The sequence below is a fragment of the Poecilia mexicana genome, unplaced genomic scaffold (assembly GCF_051168715.1).
Source record: "Poecilia mexicana isolate PSO_F unplaced genomic scaffold, ASM5116871v1 scaffold_4, whole genome shotgun sequence".
Classification (NCBI taxonomy): Eukaryota; Metazoa; Chordata; class Actinopteri; order Cyprinodontiformes; family Poeciliidae; genus Poecilia; species Poecilia mexicana.
Window position 1 is genome coordinate 29,819,531 of NW_028263373.1, and position 11,430 is coordinate 29,830,960.

An 11,430-nucleotide genomic window follows, 5' to 3' on the forward strand; every position below is an offset into this window, starting at 1 on the left:
TATTATGTAATAAGTTACTAAGTACATAATCAATAAGCAAATAAGTTCACTCACAGTGGTTTTATGTTTTTATCATGAGCAGAACCAACAAAAATGTTGTCCAATAATGAGAAATTGCAGTTATACAACAAATAGGTTTTTACCTAATCCAGGATCTTTTTTTCTAATCCAAACAAAGCCAGTTTTATTAGACAAATAAAGATTGGCAAGCGTCCGATGCTCTCTAGTGAAGCTTTATGTGGTCAATTAATCTGGTTTGTTGGTGAAATTTAAACAATTCGTTTGGTTCAAGACCACCCCCAGAGTACGAGCTTTCTAATCTGACCCGCTACAAAACACATTAATCACTGCAAGGCTGTTGACCTGTCCCAGCAGGAAGTACATGCGTGCAAAGTGAACGGCGATGGCGTTTGTGTCCTTTTTTGCTGCTTCAGCGTCCGGGTTTACAGGGACACGCCGGAGGAGCGGAGGTCCTGGTGACCGCGTTCGGTCCTGGTGACCGAACCCAAAATGGCCAGCACTCCTCTGGCCTCTTCTGTCTCAGACATGTGAAGTCGCTTAGTTTTATTGCTTTGTTTTATTGCATGTCAGATTTATAAATTGCGTTTATGTTTTAGTCCTTTTAAATTTAGGAACTTGAAAAGAGTAATAGCTGAACTATTAAGGGAACAGACACTTCATGGTTGCGGGAAGCTTGTTTAGTTTACCTCCCAGGAACTCACTATCCTTTCTTTTTTTTTATCGACTCTTCATTTCATCAAATTCATTACATTTTCCAGGGTTTTCACCCATAGTTTACAGGTTGTCCACTTGGAATCAGCTGGGTGACTGAAACACACCAGCTGCTGCCAGGTCATATTTACAACAACAAGATTTGATGTGGAAGCTGTTTAAAAAGAAAACTCTTCCACGACACGTAAAGAAACGTCTGCTGCACATTCGGGCTGTGAGAAAGCGAGAGAGAGCAAGGCTTTTAGTAAATAGCTGGAAGCCTGAGGAAAGGCACGAGGAGTTTCTCTGCTTTATCCTTTTTTCCTGAGATTTTGCTCTCAGGTATGCTAGCCTTGTAAATGCTATGCTAAGCTTTTAAAACGTGAACTTTTACTGTGATTTTTCTCTTAATCTCACATGCACCCATATTGCCTCTGCTTCTAGTGGAAGCAGAGCTCTGAAAACAAAATGTTTTATGCCTTCTTATATTAGTTCTTAAATAGAAATCAGAATAAATTCAAATCAGTTTCACCAGACAAATGCATCTCAAGTCTTCATATTTCATATTTACAAACTACAGTTCCCAAAGCTTTGGCTGCAACATGTCTGCATATAAACCTTAACAAAACCGGTATGATAGATACCCTTTTGATCTGCCTGATAAGCAGGTTTGGAACTAAAGCCATCCGTTTTAAAATATTTTCTGCAAAACATCCAAAAGATAAGCTTGAATCGAGACGTAACCAGTGTGGTTGTGCGGGATTTGTAACTTTCTCAATAGGTACGCTTCGGCATGTCCTCAAGAGTTGTGTCACAACATCGCACGGGACTTCCCCCTCCATGCTGCGCCGCTGTAGTTTCCCTGGCATGCCTGAGAAAACACAACATCTGCACTGGACCTGGGAATGATGCGAGCGTCCGGTGAGAGCAGCGATAACCTGAGAGGGTCTCCTTCCTGTACAGCTGGCCTCAACCCGCACAACAACTCTCATGAATGAATTAGTCACCGAAGACGAGCGAGCACGCGCACACGCACACATACACACACACACACACACACACACACACACACACACACACACACGCACACACACACACACACACACACACACACATACGCACATTCAATCAAACACAATCCCAGATGTAACTCTGGCATTGATGAGTCTCTTTATTCCTTATTGTGAAATAAGGACGTCGGAGGCTTGGCATCCATCATGTAAGGAAGGAACAGCGGTGTTATCATGATAGTAAGAACAACATCCCCCGCTCGCCGGGATCCACGTCCATCCTTCCAACAAACACACCGCCACCCGTTGGTTTTTTTAATATCCAACAGCTGAGTGACCTCATGAGAAATTTTGTGAATGGAGCGACGTGGCCAAGCGCTCTTATCTGGCTCTGCAGGTTTCAGCCTGTGGTAGGTCTATGACACACAATAACAGTGACGCAGCACATCCTGCTCTGCTCAATGGATAATTTTTGCAATCAATTGTTTGGGGGTGGAGGGGCGTTCAGGGCAGTTTCATAGGAATCGGTCGGTCCAAGCCCCCGATGGCAGCTGCAGATAAATGCACCACAGTAACAATGTCAGAATGGTTTGTTTGCTTCCCCCCCGTTTACCCCACACAAAGTGAGGTCGTCGAGGAGTGTTGTGGGAAATTAGGTACCGTCTTTAAGTTAAAGCAACTTTGCTATAAAATTTGATCCACGTCTGCGATCAAGTCGTAAAATGTAACGCGTTCCTGCTTTAATTTCTCTAAGAATATGAAGGTATTTTACAACCGAGAGACGCGCTTTCAGGAAAACTAATCTTTGAAAAAAGAAAAACAATCCTCCAGTTTATTGTATTTCAATAACAGGAAGTTTGTCTCAAAGCTCCTGCTCAGCTGTCAGTTGACTTGGATAAGTACAGGCAGATACTTCATTTCTGCACTCAGTTTAACTCAGATTTTTCTTTCCACACAAACAAGGTCTGACCAGAAATTTTAACAAGGTGTCACACAGATTATTTAATTAGTTTTCACACCCTTCTACAAAGCAAGCATGATATCCTTGAAGCTAATTAAATAACACTTGAAAACAAAAGTTTATTTGATAAAACTGTCAATGCTTTTGCCTTTTTAATCTCTTATCAAGCTGCAACTTTGACCTACAGCTCTAAATTTGCAGTAATTGACTCTGGTTAGGCCTACCTGGCTCTGAAAAGTTGTGTTTATTGAAGAAAGAGTCACATGAATCTTTTTTTTTTTTCACATTTTGAACAGCTGTTTTAAAGTTAAGTTCAATTAATTTATCTCTGTATCTCCAATGCATGCCAGGGGAGAACCTGCAATACAGAAAGAGTCCATGCAGGCTGGGATTCAAATTTTTTAACAAACTGCGTATCATGAAATCTATTCCCATTTGCTTTTATTTTAGTCATTTTACAGACCTCAATAAAAGGATTAGAAATAAAACAACTACTATTGAACATCCAGGCATGAAGGCCCGGATACAAGCTAGTCTGATAATTATTGATTCAACATATATCCTGCATTACCTCTGGTTTCAGCAGCAGGAAGAGGAAAAGTTTCAGGAAGGAACCTCTGTGAAATCATGGAAGCTCATAACAATCACCGAGTCTGTCCCCTTGCCAGTCAAACGCCACTAATGCTGCTCAAACCACAGCTAACAAGACACCCGAAACTTCAAAAGCTCACCTATGCTAGCCACATTTAGCTCCTGCTAACCATTACACTTGTTGGCAACACTTTATTTGAAGGGGGTTGAATAAGACTGACATGACACTTTCATTAACATGAATAAGCCTTCATGAATATTTATGACTGTTGTCATAAAGCGTCATTCGGTAAATTATGATACTTTTAATACAAAGTTGACATTATTCAAAATGTCTTTGTTATGACAACTTGACTTTAACCAGGAAATCATTAGTGTTTAAACTTTACCTTTACTAACATAAAGTTACCTAATTTTTAAAGTGCAATCAATAATACTTTTATAACAAATTTATATCAGTAATGATTTCCTGGTTAATGTCAAGTTGTCATAACGAAGACGTTTTGAATAATGTCAACTTTGTATTAAAAGTGTCATAATTTACCGAATGACGCTTTATGACAACAGTCATAAATATTCATGAAGACTTATTCATGTTCATGACAGGTGTTATGACATGTTAATGAAAGTGTCATGTCAGTCTTATTCACCTCCCTTCAAATAAAGTGTTACCCACTTGTTTTTACGGTCTGAGGAGATTTTGTTTTCACCTCCAGCCTCCAACAGGAAACAAGCCCCTAATTAGGCGATCTAGCTGTTCCAGATCAGAATGAGATGCTGTTTTAAGGTTGTTTGTCGTTTCTGGACGCTGCAAGCTGCTAGCTGTAGCAGTTAACGATTCCCCACAGAGACAGAGTCAGCCATGATTACACTTCATTCATTCTGTGTTCACAGTATGTGTGGTACCTGGGCAGTATTAATAGCTTAGGATGATTATGTTAAGTGTTTTTTATTTTGTTTTATGGTATTTAGAGCTGTTTCAAATGGAGCAGGCAACACATGCGTCAGCTAAAAGCTACCAAGAGTTCAGACTGTTAAAACTTAATAACAGAGCGTGTTTAACCACCCGTAGTCCAGTATCGTTGAGCTTACCTGCTTTATGGGTATTTTGTTTCGCTTTTAATCCACCAAGTTACATAAAATAATCATAAAACTTTTCTAAAATGTCCAGTTTTCTTAAAACTAACATTGGCTAAACTAGATGCGGCTAAGGACACAAATACCTTCCCTGCTCCTCCTGTGAGCTGCACCAGAATTAATATTCTTTTGTTTTGGATTTAAAAGAGATGCATTTATTTTCATACATGACCGAGATATTGCGATAGATCACTATGTGGATTATTTCAATGTTTATTCATTATGTATTTCTTGTGTTGCTGCCCGAAGAATGTAAAACATATAAAATAAATTTGAATCTAGTGCTTTGCTTTATCTGTTTTTATATTTTTACTGTTTTACCTTTGATAGTTTTAGTTTCATTGTCATTTTATCCTTGTCTTAGTAGCTTCACTTGTGTGCTACTAGCATAGCAAGTTTGTTGACGGTCAGGTCGAATCCCTTCTGTTAAGAGAACGTGTATGTTCGAGAGAAGCTGTGGAGAGCAACACCTCACCATAAAAGATTTCAGCATTAGGCTTCATTTCACCATCTTTTCTTTAAAAAAAAACGTACGTATAAGACTTTAGGGAATCAACAAAATAATTCTTAATCAAACACAAACTCACTGAAACAATCCAGGAAACCTTTATTGTGAAAATCTCCAAGCAAAAAGGGATTTTGAGTTTGCTCAAGAACATTATTGAAAGAATTTCCTTCATCTTGCGGTCATATCTGCTTTCTGTATACAGGTGCATGTGTGTGTGTGTGTGTGTGTGTGTGTGTGTGTGCGTGTGTGTGTGTGTGTGTGCGTGTGTGTGTGTGTGTGTGTGTGCGTGCGTGTGTGTGTGTGTGTGTGTGTGTGCTTGAGCAGTTCCTGTTGGCAGATGTAGCTCATCAGGAGGTCGTATAAGAGCAGTGGGAGAATTACCAGAGTGTTCCTACAAAACAAGAGCTAATCATGCTCCCCTACAGGTTCTCTTTCATGTCAAGTCAATTACCTTTGTTCTCTCAGATTGCTGGGTCCAGGCTTTTATGCTGGAGGATCTCCTTATAGTTGTCTCCATCATTCTGCGAAAGAAAACCCTACTTTCTCCTTGCTGAAGATTGACCACAAGTCCTCACCGCTCCTCTGAAAACATTCCTGAAAAACATCCACTCACCCGTCTTAACTGTCGCCATCACATTATGCCAATCTCATCCATAACAAGATACATGTCACCCTGTAGATTATCCACTAATCAAGTAAGACACGCCACCAGCAGAACTCCACTTTTTTCTTTTGTTTTCTTTCTCAGTCCAAAGTCCTGGTTGACCTGTGATCTCTTTCCTCAAATCTCCTCTGGCTGTAAAGTGTTCATTGTGTCAAATTAAAAAGAAAAGGATGAGAGGAGAAAACGTCTGGTGGCAGCTGTTTTTTTGTTTGTTTGTTTGTTTGTTTGTTTTTTGCAAATATCACTCTGTAACACGAATTTCAAGGTAAACATTTAGACAGTTTATGTCCAGGATGTGTGGGGTCTGCTTTCCTAACCCTCAGCCTGTACAAGTCCTGGATGGACGGAGGGAAGGTCAGGCTCCGTTTGACTCATGAGGAGGATCTGACAAAAGAGTAAAAACAGGAAGGGGAATTATTGAAAGCGACCCGACTAGATGTAAAGACATTAAGCACATTTTGCAAAACATTGTTTTAGATGTACTTTTTTTTCCCAAGTTAAGTTTATTTGTATACCACATTACAGCACCAAGGAAGTTCAAAGCTATCATACAGTTTCTTCCTTTGCAATTCATAGCAATCACTTAATCTATTGAGATAGAAGTTCAATGTACTCAATGACTCATACACAGTCTATCACTGCCCCCAAGAGGTCAAAGTAGTGGCTGAAATCAGTGATAAAACTCATCAGATTGCCATTGGAGTTGTTTTTGTCACTTCCATTATTTAGCATAGCACAATGACTGGATCATCATTGGTGCATACAGCACGTCTGCGTAGAGTAGAGTGAGAGGTACTGTTGTTATTGCATCATTGTAGCAACATTTTAGCAGCACTTGGATAAATTATGCAGCTGTGGTGCCTGTTTGCAGTGTGCATGGCAAACAAAAAGAACACAGAAGGTTTCAAGATGTTCACAAAAATTTGTGCCAGCTTGGCTTGCCTGGAGAAACTGTAACATACACCTCAATTAGAGATACATATCCGGGAGAGTTCTCTATAAAAGAGAGGAGCTGGCAATCTACGCCACCTCAAGAACGCCACCCCTATGGTGAGAACGCTGCAGGCACAGCCAAAATATAATTATTGAGATTGAAGCATATTTTTGTGCTTCAATGGCCAAACAAATCCCAGATATAAAATTGACTCTCCCGCAGTCCTCGCTCTACGCTTGGAAACAGCGAGGCGCGTAATGGTCGGATGACGGGGAAGCCGTGGGGTGTCCAGTCAGCCTGTCAGTTCCTGTAACAACCAAGAAAACATTTTGCAAAGGCACGTGCGTGGTCTGCTCGACTCCTCCTGGGATTTTAGGAGGGTTGAAGTTCACAGGTTCCATCCACTCTGAATGAGTTTGAGCAATTAAGCAAAGAAGAAGATTGGGCAAAAACTTTAAGTCGTTAGATGTTCATATGGTGGAGACATATGCAACTGAACTTATAGGTTAAAGTGGTTCTATAAAGCGTTGACTCAGATGGGGTGAAATACACATGGACTCAAATCTTCTTGGAGTTTGGGAAGAGTTTGTGGTTGCACCATGACGAAATGCTAAATCTGGTGGGAGTACTTTGGCAAGGCACTGTGAACAATTAGCATTAGCTTGTTATGTAAGTATTTCAAGCATCCTGATTGCAAGTAAAGTCAACTAACAATATGAAAGAAATGACCAGTGAGCAGCAATTGTGATGAAACACCACATATTACAAGATCTCTCTGTCATTAAGCACAAAAAGAGAGATTGTCCAAATCAGCTTGACGGCTTCAATGTCTTGGGTTTTTCTGGCTGTTTTTCCTACATTAATCTCATTTTGAATATCATCTCATCACAACATACAAACCTGAGCAGCACATTTTCGAGGCTTTATTGTCACAGGCCTTCATCTACCTGGAGACGCTGTGCGGCTCTGGTCCTGCTGGGCAGCAGATCAGAGCAACAGGCTCATGGAGACATTGCCTAGAGCTGAAGCTCACAGGCTTCAACAGAACATGTCGCTTTGCTGTTACTGCCAGACCTCAACTTTACTTCCAGATACTTGCCTCGCTGAAGCTGGACACAATGCACTGTCAGCCTCTAGCCTCGGGGGAGCGGCACAGATATCTTCCCTCGCACGCGGCGTATCATTAATGTTTGCTCCTGCAGCTGGTTTAATCGATTTACCGTAGCCTTTGTCTCCACTGACCTTCTATGGCAAAAAGGAGATTGAGTGAAAATCGTGCCGATAAGACGCGGCGTCCTGCGTTTCCAAATATCAAGGGATTATTTGCTGCTAAAATGCCGTGGGATATCACAGGAGTCAATCTCGACTGCGTGCAAATAAGTGACGGGTTTGTGTAGGTAGCCTTTGAAAGCTGCAGGCATCTGACATTCAGGTTGCAACGAGCCTGTCAATAACGGACAGACATCTGATAATCCTGCGTGTTTGTAAACATATCGTGCACATGTAGGTGTGTATTAATATCCAAGTTTTTTTGTTTTTTTTTTGGCTTGCTCTCTATCTAGGTAGAGGTGCTTTGTGGAAGTGACAGCTTAATGACACCGGCAGATAAAAAGAAACTGCAATTTGCTGCGTCGCATGGTGACATGATAATTATGCCTGACAACTTCACAAGCCAGTTCATCAATTGTGTGTGTATCGAAGCATATTGGATTTTTTTTTTTCTTTTAGGCAATCATTTGAGCTGTGATTAAAACAAGACGAGAGCATTTCTACAGAGCCTTGAGCTAGTTTCATTCCCTTGTTCGTCGCACATCAGTGGCTCACTGAGGTGCAGCCTAGGTTTATGCCAGCAAGTCTCAGGGAAGTTCAGTGCTGTGCTTGTTTATGATCTGTGCCTTTAACAGAGTCTGATGGTCTGATGTTAGAGCTTTCCTACCACTTAGTGGTTAAAGTTATAGAAATCGCACCTAGAATTAGCTCTATGTCGGTAAACAATGTGACAAAGTGTTCTGAGTGCGCGCGTTAATTCTTGCCTGTTATGTAGGGCGGTACACAACAGTTTACCATACTATTACAACAACTGTTTTGAATGTTTTAATAGGAATAATTATTTTTAAAGGCCTTTTAAAAACTTATTCTACCTTTACTCTACTTAGAGTACCAATTTTTAAGAAACACACTAATTTGTTTGCAGGTGGAGTTCAAATCTGTTTTATTATGTTTTCCAGCTGTGTGAGCAAAACATTTAGCAAGTTGTTTTTTTTTTATTCATTTACTTGTCTAACCCTTATTGAGTACTGAATATATTGCTTTCTTTGTCTTAAAAAAAAAATTCTGATTTTTTTGTATTAGTTTTTTTTTCAGAGGGTTAAAAGCAGTTTCTCTCTCCGTCTTAATTTAGCATATAAACCCAAATCAGTCGATTCTGGAGGCTGAAGCTAAAACAGCTAATCTAAGAGAAGCTGAGGCCTGCAACAAAGATATACCTACCTAGAAATTAACATTTGAAGCATCAGTTTAAAAGTAAAGTGCTCTAAAATAAATAAATAAATAAATAAATAAATAAATAAATAAATAAATAAATAAATAAATAAATAAATAAATAAAAAGCAAAAGAATAAAGATGGTTTAAGTTTATTCCTCTCTTTTGATGATTGAGATCTTACGTCTGTTACACTGTTTGAATAATGCTTTACAGGTTATGTTGATATATTCTTCATTCAGGAACATCACTGTTGATACCCCTCCATCCTTCATATTCCCTGTAAATCATGATCACCTATTTTGTGAATAATCATCAATGTAAGCTAAATAACAACAACCAAAAGTTACACACTCAACAATATAAATATAAATATTATATTTATATATCAATATAATTAGAATATAAATATAATACAACTTAAATGGCAATCCATGAGCTCAGATCTTAATCATGTTGAACGTAAAGAGCTAAAAATGCCACTTTGAAAAACTTTCAAAAGCAGGCCAATCTACATTTCACCAAATGATGGGGTCATACAATATTAAAAATAATGCTAAACATTACCCATCCAATTTGATTGTTGGAAATACTCAACAAAATAAACAAAATTTGATTTGTGTCAAGTATGGGATAAACAACACATGTCCTGAAAACTCATGCTCAGTTTCTTTCTAGTTTAGTAGTTTCAGACACTTTGATCTCCCTCCAGATCACAGGCTGATAAAAAAATAAAAATAAAATCCCCAACACAGGTGTGTTTTATTATCCGTTTGTTGCCTTTCTCTGCTTCTTATCCGTCTCCATCAAAGGAGCTTGCTGGCGGGATGGAGCTCAATTTTCTGCTACATTGAGAATAGCAACGTCCACAAACAGACTGCTCCTGGATGCCAAGTGATTTCCTGGCTCCGCAGAGTTCTCCCTGCAGCTTGTTTGCTTATTCCAGAGGAAATTACTCTGACTTCCAGCAATGATACACATGCTGTCCCAGCATCGTGTCTGCATTTTCACACGAGAGACCAGAAAAGCTGTAACGTGAAGCAATGCTCTTTTCGTGCGCTCACACAACGTCACATTAATGTGAATATTGGCTGGCTGTGCGTGTGTAATTGCGTTGTTTTCACAGCAGAGGGCACTGTTGCTCGATTATTCCAAAAAAGAAAAAAGAAAATCCGAGAGTTTAGTGCGATTACTATCGACAAACTTTTTTGTTGAGTAGCAAAGTAGTTTGTACTGAATGACAGTACATACATGATTCGTGCTTGAACACAGTCCCATATATTTATGCTCTTCCTCATCTGAATGAATAAGAACAATATTATATCGGTTTAAGAAGGCATTGTCTTCACTTCGCCTTCACCGTCTGGCCTCCGCAAACAGGAACAGACAGGGGCTTTCTAAATATACCTCTACTATTAGAGGTGGAAGTTTGAAGTAATCCCCCTGAGTCTGGGCCGTTTCCTCTGACACGCCATAATTAGAAAAGCTCGTCGTCCTTGATTGCAGACAAAATACGTTTTTTGTTTTCAAGCTTCTCATTCATCAGCCACTCAGACCCCCGCAGGCTTTTAGGCTCAACGTCACCGCCTGCTGCTGCAAAAAAAAAAAAAAAAAAACACTAAACATATTTTTACTGTTTCCGCTACGGAGGAGGCAGGCAGCTGTTCGAGTACTTACACCGCATTGTTTCATGTTACAGCCACAAACTAATGAGATTTTATGTAATTGACAATAAAAATAATGTTTCCCCCAAGGAACACAGTGGACAGGTGAGGGGGGAAAAAATGGAGAGAAATTTAAAGTAGAGTTGGGTTCATAGAATAACATGGAGAATAAAGTCCTCCATAAACAGCAGTCTAACCTGACAGACACTGAACTACTAAAAACGTACATAACCTCGAATGCATCACTGTGGCAGCACTACGCTTCTGAGATACGTTTAGGCAAGATGACACTAAACACACATCCAAGTCAACGGAACATTTTCCTGATTTTTATTTCGAAATCTTTCTGAAAACTGTGTATTATTTTCCGTCCGCCTCACAATTGTCCCCTGCTTTGTGTTGATCTGTCTTATACAAATCCCTCCAAGAAAGCATTCCTGAGTAATTTGGTAAGAACATCCAGAAAAATAAAGAAAAACTATATTTTCAGTGAATTGGGGTTACTGACCCCAATTCACTGTTTATAGTTTGGTTACTGCAGATTGTGAGCTGGATCCACCTAAAAAAAAAAAAAAAAAACCCAAGGTTGACACAGCATTGTTCCTACGACACACTCACACATAAAGCGAGAGGCCAAGGCTGAGAAAGTATTGTTTTCTTTGTAAAAGACACATTAAGAGGAAATGAGACATTTGTGGATTGGCATGAAAAGTGATGGAAACCATCTCAAACCAAGGCTGTGAGCAGTTAGAAAAAACACTCAAGAAC